Source organism: Cryptomeria japonica, unplaced genomic scaffold (assembly GCF_030272615.1).
Source record: "Cryptomeria japonica unplaced genomic scaffold, Sugi_1.0 HiC_scaffold_365, whole genome shotgun sequence".
Lineage (NCBI taxonomy): Eukaryota > Viridiplantae > Streptophyta > Pinopsida > Cupressales > Cupressaceae > Cryptomeria > Cryptomeria japonica.
Window position 1 is genome coordinate 25,001 of NW_026729187.1, and position 21,190 is coordinate 46,190.

The window sequence follows — 21,190 nt, forward strand, 5'->3', positions numbered from 1 at the left end:
CATTACCCTCGAGCCACCTTTCCGTCCGAGAGTTTAGTGAGGCTTTTTACCGTTGCAGCTCCCCATGTCCGAACTGGGGATTTCTGGGTAGGGGCTTCGGGTGCGCATTACATTTTTGCCCAAGCGTCCAGTGGGGTTTCTGGTGCGCTCCGAAGTGGGGTTATTGGAGCGCATCAAAGGTGCGCAATGCTGGTGCGAACCCGGGAGCGCTCCGATGTGTGCTCCAAGGTGCGGCGTGCACGAAGTCCGAGCCCGGTTTGCCCCGGGTGCGCACCTCGCGTGCACCTTCGCCGGGGTGAGCACCTTGGTGTGCAGACCTTGGTTGGGTTGCGCGCCCTGGTGCGCACCAAGGAGCGCTCTGAAGTGTGCTCCAAGGTGCGGCGTGCACGAAGTCGGAGCCCGGTTTGCCCCGGGTGTGCACCTCGGGTGCGCACCTCGCGTGCACCTTCGCTGCGGTGGGCACCTTGGCTGGGTTGCGCGCCTTGGTGGGCACCATGCAGTGCACGAAGTCGGAGCCCGGATTGCCCCGGGCGCGCACCTCCGCCAGGGTGGGCACCTTGGTGCGCACAACTTGCCTGGGCTGCGCACCAGGAAGGGCTCAAGATGGCACCCGCGTTCCGTTTTTTTCACTATCTTTCAGAACGGAAATTTTAAAATCTCGTTTTTTTTTGCCTTTTCTGGAAATTAGTGAAGGCAGCGCATCAAAGGTGCGCAACGCTGGTGCGAACCTGGGAGCGCTCCGATGTGTGCTCCAAGGTGCGGCGTGCACGAAGTCGGACCCCGGTTTGCCCCGGGTGCGCACCTCGCGTGCACCTTGGTGCGCACACCTTGGCTGGGTTGCGCGCCCTGGTGGGCACCATGGTGCGCACCAAGGAGCGCTCCGAAGTGTGCTCCAAGGTGCGGCGTGCACGAAGTCGGAGCCCGGTTTGCCCCGGGTGCGCACCTCGCGTGCACCTTCGCCGCGGTGGGCACCATGGCGTGCACGAAGTCGGAGCCCGGTTTGCCCCGGGTGCGCACCTCGCGTGCACCTTCGCCGGGGTGGGCACCTTGGTGTGCAGACCTTGGCTGGGTTGCGCGCCCTGGTGGGCACCATGGTGCGCACCAAGGAGCGCTCCGAAGTGTGCTCCAAGGTGCGGCCTGCACGAAGTCGGAGCCCGGTTTGCCCCGGGTGTGCACCTCGGGTGGGCACCTTGGTGCGCATGCCTTGCCTGGGCTGCGCACCAGGGCGGGCTCAAGATGGCACCCGCGTTCCTTTTTTTTCACTATCTTTCAAAACGGAAATTTTAAAATCTCATTTTTTTTTGCCTTTTTCTGGAAATTAGTGAAGGCAGCGCATCAAAGGTGCGCACCTCGCTGCCCACCACGGTGCGCAACGCCGGTGGGCACCCGGGAGTGCTTCGAAGTGTGCTCCAAGGTGCTGCGTGCACGTTGTCGGAGCCCGGTTTGCCCCGGGTGCGCACCTCGCGTGCACCTTCGTCGGGGTGGGCACCTTGGCTGGGTTTGCCCCGGCTGCGCTCCGAAGCGGGGTTATTGGAGCGCCGCCTCTTTTTTTGTCGGAGCGTTTGGTGGGGTTTCTCGCATTGGCTCTTCCGAGGCCCGGTTGCCACCCTGGCGCGCACGAAGTCGGAAGTAGGGTTAATTGCCCGGGTGCGCACCTTTGCCAGGGTGGGCACCTTACCTGGGCTGCGCACCAGGGCGGGCTCAAGATGGCACGCGCGTTCCGTTTTTTTCACTATCTTTCAAAACGGAAATTTTAAAATCTCCTTTTTTTTTTGCCTTTTCTGGAAATTAGTGAAGGCAGCGCATCAAAGGTGCGCACCTCGCTGCCCACCTTGGTGTGCTCTGAGGTGCGCACCCGGGAGCGCTACGAAGTGTGCTCCAAGGTGCGGCGTGCACGTTGTCGGAGCCCGGTTTGCCCCGGGTGCGCACCTCGCCTGCACCTTGGCCGGGGTGGGCACCTTGGCTGGGTTTGCCCAGGGTGCGCTCCGAAGCGGGGTTACTGGAGCGCCCCCTCTTTTTTTGTCAGAGCGTTTGGTGGGGTTTCTCGCATTGGCTCTTCCCAGGCCCGGTTGTTGGGTGCGCTCCCACCCTGGCGCGCGCGAAGTTGGAAGTTGGGTTAATTGCCCGGGCGCGCACCTTCGCCAGGGTGGGCACCTTGGTGCGCACACCTTGGCTGGGCTGCGCACCAGGGCGGGCTCAAGATGGCACCAGCATTCCCTTTTTCTCACTATCTTTCAAAACGGAAATTTTAAAATCTCGTTTTTTTTTTGCCTTTTATGGAAATTAGTGAAGGCATCGCATCAAAGGTGCGCACCTCGCTGCCCACCTTGGTGTGCTCCGAGGTGCCCACCACGGTGCGCAACGCCGGTGCGAACCCGGGAGCGCCCCGATGTGTGCTCCAAGGTGCGGCGTGCACGAAGTCGGACCCCGGTTTGCCCCGGGTGCGCACCTCGCGTGCACCTTGGTGCGCACACCTTGGCTGGGTTGCGCGGCCTGGTGGGCACCATGGTGCGCACCAAGGAGCGCTCCGAAGTGTGCTCCAAGGTGCGGCGTGCACGAAGTCGGAGCCCGGTTTGCCCCGGGTACGCACCTCGCGTGCACCTTCGCCGGGGTGGGCACCTCGGCTGGGTTGCGCGCCCTGGTGCGCACCAAGGAGCGCTCCGAAGTGTGCTCCAAGGTGCGGCGTGCACGAAGTCGGAGCCCGGTTTGCCCCGGGTGCGCACCTCGCGTGCACCTTCGGCGGGGTTGCGCGCCCTGGTGGGCACCATGGTGCGCACCAAGGAGCGCTCCGAAGTGTGCTCCAAGGTGCGGCGTGCACGAAGTCGGAGCCCGGTTTGCCCCGGGTGCGCACCTCGCGTGCACCTTCGGCGGGGTTGCGCGCCCTGGTGGGCACCATGGTGCGCACCAAGGAGCGCTCCGAAGTGTGCTCCAAGGTGCGGCGTGCACGAAGTCGGAGCCCGGTTTGCCCCGGGTGCGCACCTCGCGTGCACCTTCGCCGCGGTGGGCACCATGGCGTGCACGAAGTCGGAGCCCGGTTTGCCCCGGGTGCGCACCTCGCGTGCACCTTCGCCGGGGTGGGCACCTCGGCTGGGTTGCGCGCCCTGGTGCGCACCAAGGAGCGCTCCGAAGTGTGCTCCAAGGTGCGGCGTGCACGAAGTCGGAGCCCGGTTTGCCCCGGGTGCGCACCTCGCGTGCACCTTCGCCAGGGTGGGCACCTCGGTGCGCACACCTTCTCAATGTTTTCTTGCCTTTTCTGGAAATTGGTGAAGGCAGCGCATCAAAGGTGCGCACCTCGGTGTGCTCCGAGGTGCGAACCCGAGAGCGCTCCGAGGTGCCCACGAAGTCGAAAGTCGGGTTAATTGCATTGTTTTCCCCGGGTGCGCTCCGAGGTGCGCAACATCGGCGCGCACCAAGGAGGGCTCCGAAGTGTGCTCCAAGGTGCGCACGATGGCGTGCACCTCTGGTGCGCACGATTCGGAGCTCGGTTTGACCGGGGTGCGCACACCTTGGCTGGGTTGCGCACCTTTTGTGCGCTCCAAGGTGCGCACGAAGTCGGAGCTCGGTTTGCCCCGGGTGCGCACCTTCGCCAGGGTGCGCACCTTGATGCGCACGCCTTGGCTGGGCTGCGCACCTTGGTGGGCGCCATGGTGCGCACCTTTCGTGCGCTCCAAGGTGCGCACGAAGTCGGAGCTCGGTTTGCCCCGGGTGCGCACCTTGGTGGGCGCCATGGTGCACTCCGAGGTGCCCAAGATTGGTGCGCACCAAGGAGCGCTCCGAAGTGCGCTCCAAGGTGCGCGCGAAGTCGAAAGTTGGGTTAATTGTCCGGTTTGCCTCGGGTGCGCACCTTGCGTGCACCTTCGCCAGGGTGGGCGCCTTGGTGCGCACACCTTGGCTGGGCTGCGCACACCTTGGCACCCGCGTTTCCTTCATTTTAAATTTTTTTTTTTTACAATCTCTCAAGTGGGAAATTCTATAATCTCAACTTTTTTTGCCTTTTCAGGAAACTTTTGAATGGAGCGCATCATTGGTGCGCTCCGAAGTGTGCTCCAAAGCTCTCTCCAGCTGCGTGCACCTGCCCCGGCCGCGCACCCGGCCCCGCCCAGCTTCGCTCACCTGTCCCGGGCGTCTGGTGCGGAACCTTAGAGTAAGAAACATCACCGTGCACCTTGGCCAACGTGCGCGACTCGACCGAGCGCGCACTGGCCGAGGTGCACACCGATTTCACCTGGGTGCGCGCGCAGCACCTCGGGCGCACCGGGGTGCGCGCACAACGCCCGGGTTGCACCGTGGCCTGTGTGCTCGGGGCGCCTCGGGTGCGCGCTCGGTGTCGCCCCCGCGCGCGCGGTAGTGCGGGCAGCGCACCCCGGCCCGGCCCGGCCCCGACGAGAACGCAAACGGGCAAAAGGTTTATTCAAATAGCATTGCGATGCCCGGCGAAAAACTAAAAAAGGGTGCAACACCGGGACTTCCCGGGAGGTCACCCATCCCAGTACTACTCCGGCCCAAGCGCGCTTAACTGCGGAGTTCTGATGGGATCCGGTGCACTAACGCTGGTATGATCGCACCCGTTATGAGCTTGTCGCAGTGTGTACTTAGCAAACCGCGACCCACGTGCGAATCCACCCCGGCCACCCACCCCCGTCGAGGTGCACACCCTCCCTCGCGAAGTGCGCCCCGTTCGCCAAGTGTGAGCCCTGCCCGGGTGCGCGCACCTTGCTAGGGCGTCGGGTGTGCACCCGGCCCGGCCTACGTGCGTGCACCTGTAGGGGGCGTCGTGTGCGTGCAGTGTCCCGTCTGCAACGCGGTGCCCACACACCACCTCGGGCGCAACGACCTGCGCTCACATGTGGGCCGAGTGCACCTTGGTGCATGTTCGGGGCGCCTCGGGTGCACGCTCGATCTTGCCCCGGTGCACCAAGGCGCTCGGTTTGCCCCGGGTGCGCACTTGGTGCAAGGTGGGCACCCAAAATAGGGATCAAGCACCAAAACACAAGTTTCGGGATGCAAAATGGGACCCAAGGACCACAAATGCGTTCCAAGACCCATGATGGGTCCACGAGAACAAAAATGTGTTCCGAGACTTAATAAACAAATATTGGGTTTTAGGAGAAGAAACATGCTCTGATGCCCAAAACGAGAATCGACCCCGAAAAGGCCACAGGCCAAAAGTGGGATGCGAGACAAAAAAAAATGGGACCCGAGGACCAAAATTGGGTTCCCAGGTCGAAGACAGGGCAACCGGACAAGAAACGACCTCTAAGGCTCGAAATGAGTCCCGACGACTAAAACTTGACAAGAAGCACCCATCAGGCACCCAACTCGACACCCATGGGATGCCGACCCACCCGGGCTTCCACCTAGCACACCTTGGCACCCACCCACCCTCGCACCCAACCTCGCACCCAACTTAGCACCTTTGAACCCACATTGGCACTCACCCTGACCCTGGCACCTTGGAACCCACATTGGCACTCACCTTGACCCTGGCACCCACCTTTGCACTCACCTTGGGACCCACCCTGGCTCCCACCTCGGCACCCACCCAGACACCCACCTTGGTTCCTTGGCACCCACCTTGGATCCTTGGCACCCACCCCGACACCCACCTTGGCACGCAACTTGGCTACTTGCCACCCACCTTGGCTCCTTGACGCCCACCCCGACAACCACCCCGTGACCTACCCTGGCTAGGGTTGGTGCACACCCACCCTGGTGCCCACCTTGGCACCCACCCTATGACCCACCTTGGCACGCACCTTAGTACCCACCCCGTTACCCACCCTAGGACCCACCCCGTGACCCACCTTGGCCAGGGTGGGTGCCTTGGTGCGCACAACTTGCCTGGGCTGCACACCAGGGCGGGCTCAAGATGGCACCCGCGTTCCGTTTTTTTCACTATCTTTCAAAACGGAAATTTTAAAATCTCATTTTTTTCTTTTTTTTGCCTTTTCTGGAAATTAGTGAAGGCAGCGCATCAAAGGTGCGCAATGCTGGTGCGAACCCGGGAGCGCTCCGATGTGTGCTCCAAGGTGCGGCGTGCACGAAGTCCGAGCCCGGTTTGCCCCGGGTGCGCACCTCGCGTGCACCTTCGCCGGGGTGAGCACCTTGGCTGGGTTGCGCGCCCTGGTGCGTACCAAGGAGCGCTCTGAAGTGTGCTCCAAGGTGCGGCGTGCACGAAGTCGGAGCCCGGTTTGCCCCGGGTGTGCACCTCGGGTGCGCACCTCGCGTGCACCTTCGCTGCGGTGGGCACCTTGGCTGGGTTGCGCGCCTTGGTGGGCACCATGCAGTGCACGAAGTCGGAGCCCGGTTTGCCCCGGGCGCGCACCTCCGCCAGGGTGGGCACCTTGGTGCGCACAACTTGCCTGGGCTGCGCATCAGGAAGGGCTCAAGATGGCACCCGCGTTCCGTTTTTTTCACTATCTTTCAGAACGGAAATTTTAAAATATCGTTTTTTTTTGCCTTTTCTGGAAATTAGTGAAGGCAGCGCATCAAAGGTGCGCAACGCTGGTGCGAACCTGGGAGCGCTCCGATGTGTGCTCCAAGGTGCGGCGTGCACGAAGTCGGAGCCCGGTTTGCCTCGGGTGCGCCCTGGTGGGCACCATGGTGCGCACCAAGGAGCGCTCCGAAGTGTGCTCCAAGGTGCGGCCTGCACGAAGTCGGAGCCCGGTTTGCCCCGGGTGTGCACCTCGGGTGGGCACCTTGGTGCGCATGCCTTGCCTGGGCTGCGCACCAGGGCGGGCTCAAGATGGCACCCGCGTTCCTTTTTTTTCACTATCTTTCAAAACGGAAATTTTAAAATCTCATTTTTTTTTGCCTTTTTCTGGAAATTAGTGAAGGCAGCGCATCAAAGGTGCGCACCTCGCTGCCCACCACGGTGCGCAACGCCGGTGGGCACCCGGGAGTGCTTCGAAGTGTGCTCCAAGGTGCTGCGTGCACGTTGTCGGAGCCCGGTTTGCCCCGGGTGCGCACCTCGCGTGCACCTTCGTCGGGGTGGGCACCTTGGCTTGGTTTGCCCCGGCTGCGCTCCGAAGCGGGGTTATTGGAGCGCCGCCTCTTTTTTTGTCGGAGCGTTTGGTGGGGTTTCTCGCATTGGCTCTTCCGAGGCCCGGTTGCCACCCTGGCGCGCACGAAGTCGGAAGTAGGGTTAATTGCCCGGGTGCGCACCTTTGCCAGGGTGGCACCTTACCTGGGCTGCGCACCAGGGCGGGCTCAAGATGGCACGCGCGTTCCGTTTTTTTCACTATCTTTCAAAACGGAAATTTTAAAATCTCCTTTTTTTTTTGCCTTTTCTGGAAATTAGTGAAGGCAGCGCATCAAAGGTGCGCACCTCGCTGCCCACCTTGGTGTGCTCTGAGGTGCGCACCCGGGAGCGCTACGAAGTGTGCTCCAAGGTGCGGCGTGCACGTTGTCGGAGCCCGGTTTGCCCCGGGTGCGCACCTCGCCTGCACCTTGGCCGGGGTGGGCACCTTGGCTGGGTTTGCCCAGGGTGCGCTCCGAAGCGGGGTTACTGGAGCGCCCCCTCTTTTTTTGTCAGAGAGTTTGGTGGGGTTTCTCGCATTGGCTCTTCCCAGGCCCGGTTGTTGGGTGCGCTCCCACCCTGGCGCGCGCGAAGTTGGAAGTTGGGTTAATTGCCCGGGCGCGCACCTTCGCCAGGGTGGGCACCTTGGTGCGCAAACCTTGGCTGGGCTGCGCACCAGGGCGGGCTCAAGATGGCACCAGCATTCCCTTTTTCTCACTATCTTTCAAAACGGAAATTTTAAAATCTCGTTTTTTTTTTGCCTTTTATGGAAATTAGTGAAGGCATCGCATCAAAGGTGCGCACCTCGCTGCCCACCTTGGTGTGCTCCGAGGTGCCCACCACGGTGCGCAACGCCGGTGCGAACCCGGGAGCGCCCCGATGTGTGCTCCAAGGTGCGGCGTGCACGAAGTCGGACCCCGGTTTGCCCCGGGTGCGCACCTCGCGTGCACCTTGGTGCGCACACCTTGGCTGGGTTGCGCGGCCTGGTGGGCACCATGGTGCGCACCAAGGAGCGCTCCGAAGTGTGCTCCAAGGTGCGGCGTGCACGAAGTCGGAGCCCGGTTTGCCCCGGGTGCGCACCTTCGCCGCGGTGGGCACCATGGCGTGCACGAAGTCGGAGCCCGGTTTGCCCCGGGTGCGCACCTCGCGTGCACCTTCGCCGGGGTGGGCACCTCGGCTGGGTTGCGCGCCCTGGTGCGCACCAAGGAGCGCTCTGAAGTGTGCTCCAAGGTGCGGCGTGCACGAAGTCGGAGCCCGGTTTGCCCCGGGTGTGCACCTCGGGTGCGCACCTCGCGTGCACCTTCGCTGCGGTGGGCACCTTGGCTGGGTTGCGCGCCTTGGTGGGCACCATGCAGTGCACGAAGTCGGAGCCCGGATTGCCCCGGGCGCGCACCTCCGCCAGGGTGGGCACCTTGGTGCGCACAACTTGCCTGGGCTGCGCACCAGGAAGGGCTCAAGATGGCACCCGCGTTCCATTTTTTTCAATATCTTTCAGAACGGAAATTTTAAAATCTCGTTTTTTTTTGCCTTTTCTGGAAATTAGTGAAGGCAGCGCATCAAAGGTGCGCAACGCTGGTGCGAACCTGGGAGCGCTCCGATGTGTGCTCCAAGGTGCGGCGTGCACGAAGTCGGACCCCGGTTTGCCCCGGGTGCGCACCTCGCGTGCACCTTGGTGCGCACACCTTGGCTGGGTTGCGCGCCCTGGTGGGCACCATGGTGCGCACCAAGGAGCGCTCCGAAGTGTGCTCCAAGGTGCGGCGTGCACGAAGTCGGAGCCCGGTTTGCCCCGGGTGCGCACCTCGCGTGCACCTTCGCCGCGGTGGGCACCATGGCGTGCACGAAGTCGGAGCCCGGTTTGCCCCGGGTGCGCACCTCGCGTGCACCTTCGCCGGGGTGGGCACCTTGGTGTGCAGACCTTGGCTGGGTTGCGCGCCCTGGTGGGCACCATGGTGCGCACCAAGGAGCGCTCCGAAGTGTGCTCCAAGGTGCGGCCTGCACGAAGTCGGAGCCCGGTTTGCCCCGGGTGTGCACCTCGGGTGGGCACCTTGGTGCGCATGCCTTGCCTGGGCTGCGCACCAGGGCGGGCTCAAGATGGCACCCGCGTTCCTTTTTTTTCACTATCTTTCAAAACGGAAATTTTAAAATCTCATTTTTTTTTGCCTTTTTCTGGAAATTAGTGAAGGCAGCGCATCAAAGGTGCGCACCTCGCTGCCCACCACGGTGCGCAACGCCGGTGGGCACCCGGGAGTGCTTCGAAGTGTGCTCCAAGGTGCTGCGTGCACGTTGTCGGAGCCCGGTTTGCCCCGGGTGCGCACCTCGCGTGCACCTTCGTCGGGGTGGGCACCTTGGCTGGGTTTGCCCCGGCTGCGCTCCGAAGCGGGGTTATTGGAGCGCCGCCTCTTTTTTTGTCGGAGCGTTTGGTGGGGTTTCTCGCATTGGCTCTTCCGAGGCCCGGTTGCCACCCTGGCGCGCACGAAGTCGGAAGTAGGGTTAATTGCCCGGGTGCGCACCTTTGCCAGGGTGGGCACCTTACCTGGGCTGCGCACCAGGGCGGGCTCAAGATGGCACGCGCGTTCCGTTTTTTTCACTATCTTTCAAAACGGAAATTTTAAAATCTCCTTTTTTTTTTGCCTTTTCTGGAAATTAGTGAAGGCAGCGCATCAAAGGTGCGCACCTCGCTGCCCACCTTGGTGTGCTCTGAGGTGCGCACCCGGGAGCGCTACGAAGTGTGCTCCAAGGTGCGGCGTGCACGTTGTCGGAGCCCGGTTTGCCCCGGGTGCGCACCTCGCCTGCACCTTGGCCGGGGTGGGCACCTTGGCTGGGTTTGCCCAGGGTGCGCTCCGAAGCGGGGTTACTGGAGCGCCCCCTCTTTTTTTGTCAGAGCGTTTGGTGGGGTTTCTCGCATTGGCTCTTCCCAGGCCCGGTTGTTGGGTGCGCTCCCACCCTGGCGCGCGCGAAGTTGGAAGTTGGGTTAATTGCCCGGGCGCGCACCTTCGCCAGGGTGGGCACCTTGGTGCGCACACCTTGGCTGGGCTGCGCACCAGGGCGGGCTCAAGATGGCACCAGCATTCCCTTTTTCTCACTATCTTTCAAAACGGAAATTTTAAAATCTCGTTTTTTTTTTGCCTTTTATGGAAATTAGTGAAGGCATCGCATCAAAGGTGCGCACCTCGCTGCCCACCTTGGTGTGCTCCGAGGTGCCCACCACGGTGCGCAACGCCGGTGCGAACCCGGGAGCGCCCCGATGTGTGCTCCAAGGTGCGGCGTGCACGAAGTCGGACCCCGGTTTGCCCCGGGTGCGCACCTCGCGTGCACCTTGGTGCGCACACCTTGGCTGGGTTGCGCGGCCTGGTGGGCACCATGGTGCGCACCAAGGAGCGCTCCGAAGTGTGCTCCAAGGTGCGGCGTGCACGAAGTCGGAGCCCGGTTTGCCCCGGGTACGCACCTCGCGTGCACCTTCGCCGGGGTGGGCACCTCGGCTGGGTTGCGCGCCCTGGTGCGCACCAAGGAGCGCTCCGAAGTGTGCTCCAAGGTGCGGCGTGCACGAAGTCGGAGCCCGGTTTGCCCCGGGTGCGCACCTCGCGTGCACCTTCGGCGGGGTTGCGCGCCCTGGTGGGCACCATGGTGCGCACCAAGGAGCGCTCCGAAGTGTGCTCCAAGGTGCGGCGTGCACGAAGTCGGAGCCCGGTTTGCCCCGGGTGCGCACCTCGCGTGCACCTTCGGCGGGGTTGCGCGCCCTGGTGGGCACCATGGTGCGCACCAAGGAGCGCTCCGAAGTGTGCTCCAAGGTGCGGCGTGCACGAAGTCGGAGCCCGGTTTGCCCCGGGTGCGCACCTCGCGTGCACCTTCGCCGCGGTGGGCACCATGGCGTGCACGAAGTCGGAGCCCGGTTTGCCCCGGGTGCGCACCTCGCGTGCACCTTCGCCGGGGTGGGCACCTCGGCTGGGTTGCGCGCCCTGGTGCGCACCAAGGAGCGCTCCGAAGTGTGCTCCAAGGTGCGGCGTGCACGAAGTCGGAGCCCGGTTTGCCCCGGGTGCGCACCTCGCGTGCACCTTCGCCAGGGTGGGCACCTCGGTGCGCACACCTTCTCAATGTTTTCTTGCCTTTTCTGGAAATTGGTGAAGGCAGCGCATCAAAGGTGCGCACCTCGGTGTGCTCCGAGGTGCGAACCCGAGAGCGCTCCGAGGTGCCCACGAAGTCGAAAGTCGGGTTAATTGCATTGTTTTCCCCGGGTGCGCTCCGAGGTGCGCAACATCGGCGCGCACCAAGGAGGGCTCCGAAGTGTGCTCCAAGGTGCGCACGATGGCGTGCACCTCTGGTGCGCACGATTCGGAGCTCGGTTTGACCGGGGTGCGCACACCTTGGCTGGGTTGCGCACCTTTTGTGCGCTCCAAGGTGCGCACGAAGTCGGAGCTCGGTTTGCCCCGGGTGCGCACCTTCGCCAGGGTGCGCACCTTGATGCGCACGCCTTGGCTGGGCTGCGCACCTTGGTGGGCGCCATGGTGCGCACCTTTCGTGCGCTCCAAGGTGCGCACGAAGTCGGAGCTCGGTTTGCCCCGGGTGCGCACCTTGGTGGGCGCCATGGTGCACTCCGAGGTGCCCAAGATTGGTGCGCACCAAGGAGCGCTCCGAAGTGCGCTCCAAGGTGCGCGCGAAGTCGAAAGTTGGGTTAATTGTCCGGTTTGCCTCGGGTGCGCACCTTGCGTGCACCTTCGCCAGGGTGGGCGCCTTGGTGCGCACACCTTGGCTGGGCTGCGCACACCTTGGCACCCGCGTTTCCTTCATTTTAAATTTTTTTTTTTTACAATCTCTCAAGTGGGAAATTCTATAATCTCAACTTTTTTTGCCTTTTCAGGAAACTTTTGAATGGAGCGCATCATTGGTGCGCTCCGAAGTGTGCTCCAAAGCTCTCTCCAGCTGCGTGCACCTGCCCCGGCCGCGCACCCGGCCCCGCCCAGCTTCGCTCACCTGTCCCGGGCGTCTGGTGCGGAACCTTAGAGTAAGAAACATCACCGTGCACCTTGGCCAACGTGCGCGACTCGACCGAGCGCGCACTGGCCGAGGTGCACACCGATTTCACCTGGGTGCGCGCGCAGCACCTCGGGCGCACCGGGGTGCGCGCACAACGCCCGGGTTGCACCGTGGCCTGTGTGCTCGGGGCGCCTCGGGTGCGCGCTCGGTGTCGCCCCCGCGCGCGCGGTAGTGCGGGCAGCGCACCCCGGCCCGGCCCGGCCCCGACGAGAACGCAAACGGGCAAAAGGTTTATTCAAATAGCATTGCGATGCCCGGCGAAAAACTAAAAAAGGGTGCAACACCGGGACTTCCCGGGAGGTCACCCATCCCAGTACTACTCCGGCCCAAGCGCGCTTAACTGCGGAGTTCTGATGGGATCCGGTGCACTAACGCTGGTATGATCGCACCCGTTATGAGCTTGTCGCAGTGTGTACTTAGCAAACCGCGACCCACGTGCGAATCCACCCCGGCCACCCACCCCCGTCGAGGTGCACACCCTCCCTCGCGAAGTGCGCCCCGTTCGCCAAGTGTGAGCCCTGCCCGGGTGCGCGCACCTTGCTAGGGCGTCGGGTGTGCACCCGGCCCGGCCTACGTGCGTGCACCTGTAGGGGGCGTCGTGTGCGTGCAGTGTCCCGTCTGCAACGCGGTGCCCACACACCACCTCGGGCGCAACGACCTGCGCTCACATGTGGGCCGAGTGCACCTTGGTGCATGTTCGGGGCGCCTCGGGTGCACGCTCGATCTTGCCCCGGTGCACCAAGGCGCTCGGTTTGCCCCGGGTGCGCACTTGGTGCAAGGTGGGCACCCAAAATAGGGATCAAGCACCAAAACACAAGTTTCGGGATGCAAAATGGGACCCAAGGACCACAAATGCGTTCCAAGACCCATGATGGGTCCACGAGAACAAAAATGTGTTCCGAGACTTAATAAACAAATATTGGGTTTTAGGAGAAGAAACATGCTCTGATGCCCAAAACGAGAATCGACCCCGAAAAGGCCACAGGCCAAAAGTGGGATGCGAGACAAAAAAAAATGGGACCCGAGGACCAAAATTGGGTTCCCAGGTCGAAGACAGGGCAACCGGACAAGAAACGACCTCTAAGGCTCGAAATGAGTCCCGACGACTAAAACTTGACAAGAAGCACCCATCAGGCACCCAACTCGACACCCATGGGATGCCGACCCACCCGGGCTTCCACCTAGCACACCTTGGCACCCACCCACCCTCGCACCCAACCTCGCACCCAACTTAGCACCTTTGAACCCACATTGGCACTCACCCTGACCCTGGCACCTTGGAACCCACATTGGCACTCACCTTGACCCTGGCACCCACCTTTGCACTCACCTTGGGACCCACCCTGGCTCCCACCTCGGCACCCACCCAGACACCCACCTTGGTTCCTTGGCACCCACCTTGGATCCTTGGCACCCACCCCGACACCCACCTTGGCACGCAACTTGGCTACTTGCCACCCACCTTGGCTCCTTGACGCCCACCCCGACAACCACCCCGTGACCTACCCTGGCTAGGGTTGGTGCACACCCACCCTGGTGCCCACCTTGGCACCCACCCTATGACCCACCTTGGCACGCACCTTAGTACCCACCCCGTTACCCACCCTAGGACCCACCCCGTGACCCACCTTGGCCAGGGTGGGTGCCTTGGTGCGCACAACTTGCCTGGGCTGCACACCAGGGCGGGCTCAAGATGGCACCCGCGTTCCGTTTTTTTCACTATCTTTCAAAACGGAAATTTTAAAATCTCATTTTTTTCTTTTTTTTGCCTTTTCTGGAAATTAGTGAAGGCAGCGCATCAAAGGTGCGCAATGCTGGTGCGAACCCGGGAGCGCTCCGATGTGTGCTCCAAGGTGCGGCGTGCACGAAGTCCGAGCCCGGTTTGCCCCGGGTGCGCACCTCGCGTGCACCTTCGCCGGGGTGAGCACCTTGGCTGGGTTGCGCGCCCTGGTGCGTACCAAGGAGCGCTCTGAAGTGTGCTCCAAGGTGCGGCGTGCACGAAGTCGGAGCCCGGTTTGCCCCGGGTGTGCACCTCGGGTGCGCACCTCGCGTGCACCTTCGCTGCGGTGGGCACCTTGGCTGGGTTGCGCGCCTTGGTGGGCACCATGCAGTGCACGAAGTCGGAGCCCGGTTTGCCCCGGGCGCGCACCTCCGCCAGGGTGGGCACCTTGGTGCGCACAACTTGCCTGGGCTGCGCATCAGGAAGGGCTCAAGATGGCACCCGCGTTCCGTTTTTTTCACTATCTTTCAGAACGGAAATTTTAAAATATCGTTTTTTTTTGCCTTTTCTGGAAATTAGTGAAGGCAGCGCATCAAAGGTGCGCAACGCTGGTGCGAACCTGGGAGCGCTCCGATGTGTGCTCCAAGGTGCGGCGTGCACGAAGTCGGAGCCCGGTTTGCCTCGGGTGCGCCCTGGTGGGCACCATGGTGCGCACCAAGGAGCGCTCCGAAGTGTGCTCCAAGGTGCGGCCTGCACGAAGTCGGAGCCCGGTTTGCCCCGGGTGTGCACCTCGGGTGGGCACCTTGGTGCGCATGCCTTGCCTGGGCTGCGCACCAGGGCGGGCTCAAGATGGCACCCGCGTTCCTTTTTTTTCACTATCTTTCAAAACGGAAATTTTAAAATCTCATTTTTTTTTGCCTTTTTCTGGAAATTAGTGAAGGCAGCGCATCAAAGGTGCGCACCTCGCTGCCCACCACGGTGCGCAACGCCGGTGGGCACCCGGGAGTGCTTCGAAGTGTGCTCCAAGGTGCTGCGTGCACGTTGTCGGAGCCCGGTTTGCCCCGGGTGCGCACCTCGCGTGCACCTTCGTCGGGGTGGGCACCTTGGCTTGGTTTGCCCCGGCTGCGCTCCGAAGCGGGGTTATTGGAGCGCCGCCTCTTTTTTTGTCGGAGCGTTTGGTGGGGTTTCTCGCATTGGCTCTTCCGAGGCCCGGTTGCCACCCTGGCGCGCACGAAGTCGGAAGTAGGGTTAATTGCCCGGGTGCGCACCTTTGCCAGGGTGGCACCTTACCTGGGCTGCGCACCAGGGCGGGCTCAAGATGGCACGCGCGTTCCGTTTTTTTCACTATCTTTCAAAACGGAAATTTTAAAATCTCCTTTTTTTTTTGCCTTTTCTGGAAATTAGTGAAGGCAGCGCATCAAAGGTGCGCACCTCGCTGCCCACCTTGGTGTGCTCTGAGGTGCGCACCCGGGAGCGCTACGAAGTGTGCTCCAAGGTGCGGCGTGCACGTTGTCGGAGCCCGGTTTGCCCCGGGTGCGCACCTCGCCTGCACCTTGGCCGGGGTGGGCACCTTGGCTGGGTTTGCCCAGGGTGCGCTCCGAAGCGGGGTTACTGGAGCGCCCCCTCTTTTTTTGTCAGAGAGTTTGGTGGGGTTTCTCGCATTGGCTCTTCCCAGGCCCGGTTGTTGGGTGCGCTCCCACCCTGGCGCGCGCGAAGTTGGAAGTTGGGTTAATTGCCCGGGCGCGCACCTTCGCCAGGGTGGGCACCTTGGTGCGCAAACCTTGGCTGGGCTGCGCACCAGGGCGGGCTCAAGATGGCACCAGCATTCCCTTTTTCTCACTATCTTTCAAAACGGAAATTTTAAAATCTCGTTTTTTTTTTGCCTTTTATGGAAATTAGTGAAGGCATCGCATCAAAGGTGCGCACCTCGCTGCCCACCTTGGTGTGCTCCGAGGTGCCCACCACGGTGCGCAACGCCGGTGCGAACCCGGGAGCGCCCCGATGTGTGCTCCAAGGTGCGGCGTGCACGAAGTCGGACCCCGGTTTGCCCCGGGTGCGCACCTCGCGTGCACCTTGGTGCGCACACCTTGGCTGGGTTGCGCGGCCTGGTGGGCACCATGGTGCGCACCAAGGAGCGCTCCGAAGTGTGCTCCAAGGTGCGGCGTGCACGAAGTCGGAGCCCGGTTTGCCCCGGGTGCGCACCTTCGCCGCGGTGGGCACCATGGCGTGCACGAAGTCGGAGCCCGGTTTGCCCCGGGTGCGCACCTCGCGTGCACCTTCGCCGGGGTGGGCACCTCGGCTGGGTTGCGCGCCCTGGTGCGCACCAAGGAGCGCTCTGAAGTGTGCTCCAAGGTGCGGCGTGCACGAAGTCGGAGCCCGGTTTGCCCCGGGTGTGCACCTCGGGTGCGCACCTCGCGTGCACCTTCGCTGCGGTGGGCACCTTGGCTGGGTTGCGCGCCTTGGTGGGCACCATGCAGTGCACGAAGTCGGAGCCCGGATTGCCCCGGGCGCGCACCTCCGCCAGGGTGGGCACCTTGGTGCGCACAACTTGCCTGGGCTGCGCACCAGGAAGGGCTCAAGATGGCACCCGCGTTCCGTTTTTTTCACTATCTTTCAGAACGGAAATTTTAAAATCTCGTTTTTTTTTGCCTTTTCTGGAAATTAGTGAAGGCAGCGCATCAAAGGTGCGCAACGCTGGTGCGAACCTGGGAGCGCTCCGATGTGTGCTCCAAGGTGCGGCGTGCACGAAGTCGGACCCCGGTTTGCCCCGGGTGCGCACCTCGCGTGCACCTTGGTGCGCACACCTTGGCTGGGTTGCGCGCCCTGGTGGGCACCATGGTGCGCACCAAGGAGCGCTCCGAAGTGTGCTCCAAGGTGCGGCGTGCACGAAGTCGGAGCCCGGTTTGCCCCGGGTGCGCACCTCGCGTGCACCTTCGCCGCGGTGGGCACCATGGCGTGCACGAAGTCGGAGCCCGGTTTGCCCCGGGTGCGCACCTCGCGTGCACCTTCGCCGGGGTGGGCACCTTGGTGTGCAGACCTTGGCTGGGTTGCGCGCCCTGGTGGGCACCATGGTGCGCACCAAGGAGCGCTCCGAAGTGTGCTCCAAGGTGCGGCCTGCACGAAGTCGGAGCCCGGTTTGCCCCGGGTGTGCACCTCGGGTGGGCACCTTGGTGCGCATGCCTTGCCTGGGCTGCGCACCAGGGCGGGCTCAAGATGGCACCCGCGTTCCTTTTTTTTCACTATCTTTCAAAACGGAAATTTTAAAATCTCATTTTTTTTTGCCTTTTTCTGGAAATTAGTGAAGGCAGCGCATCAAAGGTGCGCACCTCGCTGCCCACCACGGTGCGCAACGCCGGTGGGCACCCGGGAGTGCTTCGAAGTGTGCTCCAAGGTGCTGCGTGCACGTTGTCGGAGCCCGGTTTGCCCCGGGTGCGCACCTCGCGTGCACCTTCGTCGGGGTGGGCACCTTGGCTGGGTTTGCCCCGGCTGCGCTCCGAAGCGGGGTTATTGGAGCGCCGCCTCTTTTTTTGTCGGAGCGTTTGGTGGGGTTTCTCGCATTGGCTCTTCCGAGGCCCGGTTGCCACCCTGGCGCGCACGAAGTCGGAAGTAGGGTTAATTGCCCGGGTGCGCACCTTTGCCAGGGTGGGCACCTTACCTGGGCTGCGCACCAGGGCGGGCTCAAGATGGCACGCGCGTTCCGTTTTTTTCACTATCTTTCAAAACGGAAATTTTAAAATCTCCTTTTTTTTTTGCCTTTTCTGGAAATTAGTGAAGGCAGCGCATCAAAGGTGCGCACCTCGCTGCCCACCTTGGTGTGCTCTGAGGTGCGCACCCGGGAGCGCTACGAAGTGTGCTCCAAGGTGCGGCGTGCACGTTGTCGGAGCCCGGTTTGCCCCGGGTGCGCACCTCGCCTGCACCTTGGCCGGGGTGGGCACCTTGGCTGGGTTTGCCCAGGGTGCGCTCCGAAGCGGGGTTACTGGAGCGCCCCCTCTTTTTTTGTCAGAGCGTTTGGTGGGGTTTCTCGCATTGGCTCTTCCCAGGCCCGGTTGTTGGGTGCGCTCCCACCCTGGCGCGCGCGAAGTTGGAAGTTGGATTAATTGCCCGGGCGCGCACCTTCGCCAGGGTGGGCACCTTGGTGCGCACACCTTGGCTGGGCTGCGCACCAGGGCGGGCTCAAGATGGCACCAGCATTCCCTTTTTCTCACTATCTTTCAAAACGGAAATTTTAAAATCTCGTTTTTTTTTTGCCTTTTATGGAAATTAGTGAAGGCATCGCATCAAAGGTGCGCACCTCGCTGCCCACCTTGGTGTGCTCCGAGGTGCCCACCACGGTGCGCAACGCCGGTGCGAACCCGGGAGCGCCCCGATGTGTGCTCCAAGGTGCGGCGTGCACGAAGTCGGACCCCGGTTTGCCCCGGGTGCGCACCTCGCGTGCACCTTGGTGCGCACACCTTGGCTGGGTTGCGCGGCCTGGTGGGCACCATGGTGCGCACCAAGGAGCGCTCCGAAGTGTGCTCCAAGGTGCGGCGTGCACGAAGTCGGAGCCCGGTTTGCCCCGGGTACGCACCTCGCGTGCACCTTCGCCGGGGTGGGCACCTCGGCTGGGTTGCGCGCCCTGGTGCGCACCAAGGAGCGCTCCGAAGTGTGCTCCAAGGTGCGGCGTGCACGAAGTCGGAGCCCGGTTTGCCCCGGGTGCGCACCTTCGCCGCGGTGCGCACCATGGCGTGCACGAAGTCGGAGCCCGGTTTGCCCCGGGTGCGCACCTCGCGTGCACCTTCGGCGGGGTTGCGCGCCCTGGTGGGCACCATGGTGCGCACCAAGGAGCGCTCCGAAGTGTGCTCCAAGGTGCGGCGTGCACGAAGTCGGAGCCCGGTTTGCCCCGGGTGCGCACCTCGCGTGCACCTTCGGCGGGGTTGCGCGCCCTGGTGGGCACCATGGTGCGCACCAAGGAGCGCTCCGAAGTGTGCTCCAAGGTGCGGCGTGCACGAAGTCGGAGCCCGGTTTGCCCCGGGTGCGCACCTCGCGTGCACCTTCGCCGCGGTGGGCACCATGGCGTGCACGAAGTCGGAGCCCGGTTTGCCCCGGGTGCGCACCTCGCGTGCACCTTCGCCGGGGTGGGCACCTCGGCTGGGTTGCGCGCCCTGGTGCGCACCAAGGAGCGCTCCGAAGTGTGCTCCAAGGTGCGGCGTGCACGAAGTCGGAGCCCGGTTTGCCCCGGGTGCGCACCTCGCGTGCACCTTCGCCAGGGTGGGCACCTCGGTGCGCACACCTTCTCAATGTTTTCTTGCCTTTTCTGGAAATTGGTGAAGGCAGCGCATCAAAGGTGCGCACCTCGGTGTGCTCCGAGGTGCGAACCCGAGAGCGCTCCGAGGTGCCCACGAAGTCGAAAGTCGGGTTAATTGCATTGTTTTCCCCGGGTGCGCTCCGAGGTGCGCAACATCGGCGCGCACCAAGGAGGGCTCCGAAGTGTGCTCCAAGGTGCGCACGATGGCGTGCACCTCTGGTGCGCACGATTCGGAGCTCGGTTTGACCGGGGTGCGCACACCTTGGCTGGGTTGCGCACCTTTTGTGCGCTCCAAGGTGCGCACGAAGTCGGAGCTCGGTTTGCCCCGGGTGCGCACCTTCGCCAGGGTGCGCACCTTGATGCGCACGCCTTGGCTGGGCTGCGCACCTTGGTGGGCGCCATGGTGCGCACCTTTCGTGCGCTCCAAGGTGCGCACGAAGTCGGAGCTCGGTTTGCCCCGGGTGCGCACCTTGGTGGGCGCCATGGTGCACTCCGAGGTGCCCAAGATTGGTGCGCACCAAGGAGCGCTCCGAAGTGCGCTCCAAGGTGCGCGCGAAGTCGAAAGTTGGGTTAATTGTCCGGTTTGCCTCGGGTGCGCACCTTGCGTGCACCTTCGCCAGGGTGGGCGCCTTGGTGCGCACACCTTGGCTGGGCTGCGCACACCTTGGCACCCGCGTTTCCTTCATTTTAAATTTTTTTTTTTTACAATCTCTCAAGTGGGAAATTCTATAATCTCAACTTTTTTTGCCTTTTCAGGAAACTTTTGAATGGAGCGCATCATTGGTGCGCTCCGAAGTGTGCTCCAAAGCTCTCTCCAGCTGCGTGCACCTGCCCCGGCCGCGCACCCGGCCCCGCCCAGCTTCGCTCACCTGTCCCGGGCGTCTGGTGCGGAACCTTAGAGTAAGAAACATCACCGTGCACCTTGGCCAACGTGCGCGACTCGACCGAGCGCGCACTGGCCGAGGTGCACACCGATTTCACCTGGGTGCGCGCGCAGCACCTCGGGCGCACCGGGGTGCGCGCACAACGCCCGGGTTGCACCGTGGCCTGTGTGCTCGGGGTGCCTCGGGTGCGCGCTCGGTGTCGCCCCCGCGCGCGCGGTAGTGCGGGCAGCGCACCCCGGCCCGGCCCGGCCCCGACGAGAACGCAAACGGGCAAAAGGTTTATTCAAATAGCATTGCGACGCCCGGCGAAAAACTAAAAAAGGGTGCAACACCGGGACTTCCCGGGAGGTCACCCATCCCAGTACTACTCCGGCCCAAGCGCGCTTAACTGCGGAGTTCTGATGGGATCCGGTGCACTAATGCTGGTATGATCGCACCCGTTATGAGCTTGTCGCAGTGTGTACTTAGCAAACCGCGACCCACGTGCGAATCCACCCCGGCCACCCACCCCCGTCGAGGTGCACACCCTCCCTCGCGAAGTGCGCCCCGTTCGCCAAGTGTGAGCCCTGCCCGGGTGCGCGCACCTTGCTAGGGCGTCGGGTGTGCACCCGGCCCGGCCTACGTGCGTGCACCTGGAGGGGGCGTCGTGTGCGTGCAGTGTCCCGTCTGCAACGCGGTGCCCACACACCACCTCGGGCGCAACGACCTGCGCTCACATGTGGGCCGAGTGCACCTTGGTGCATGTTCGGGGCGCCTCGGGTGCACGCTCGATCTTGCCCCGGTGCACCAAGGCGCTCGGTTTGCCCCGGGTGCGCACTTGGTGCAAGGTGGGCACCCAAAATAGGGATCAAGCACCAAAACACAAGTTTCGGGATGCAAAATGGGACCCAAGGACCACAAATGCGTTCCAAGACCCATGATGGGTCCACGAGAACAAAAATGTGTTCCGAGACTTAATAAACAAATATTGGGTTTTAGGAGAAGAAACATGCTCTGATGCCCAAAACGAGAATCGACCCCGAAAAGGCCACAGGCCAAAAGTGGGATGCGAGACAAAAAAAAATGGGACCCGAGGACCAAAATTGGGTTCCCAGGTCGAAGACAGGGCAACCGGACAAGAAACGACCTCTAAGGCTCGAAATGAGTCCCGACGACTAAAACTTGACAAGAAGCACCCATCAGGCACCCAACTCGACACCCATGGGATGCCGACCCACCCGGGCTTCCACCTAGCACACCTTGGCACCCACCCA

The 21,190-nt window shown here is 62.9% G+C and overlaps 3 non-coding genes across 3 annotated transcripts; all 3 read right to left on the reverse strand.

Moving 5' to 3' along the window:
- Nucleotides 1-4,448: 4,448 nt before the first annotated feature.
- On the reverse strand, nt 4,449-4,567 carry LOC131871018 (5S ribosomal RNA). Its single transcript, XR_009369315.1, has one exon. It is a non-coding gene; the product is annotated as a 5S ribosomal RNA (ribosomal RNA).
- Nucleotides 4,568-12,321: 7,754 nt separating this feature from the next.
- LOC131871029 (5S ribosomal RNA) lies at nt 12,322-12,440 on the reverse strand. The gene has a single exon (XR_009369326.1). It is a non-coding gene; the product is annotated as a 5S ribosomal RNA (ribosomal RNA).
- A 7,817-nt stretch (nt 12,441-20,257) lies between these two features.
- On the reverse strand, nt 20,258-20,376 carry LOC131871039 (5S ribosomal RNA). Its single transcript, XR_009369335.1, has one exon. It is a non-coding gene; the product is annotated as a 5S ribosomal RNA (ribosomal RNA).
- Nucleotides 20,377-21,190: the final 814 nt, after the last annotated feature.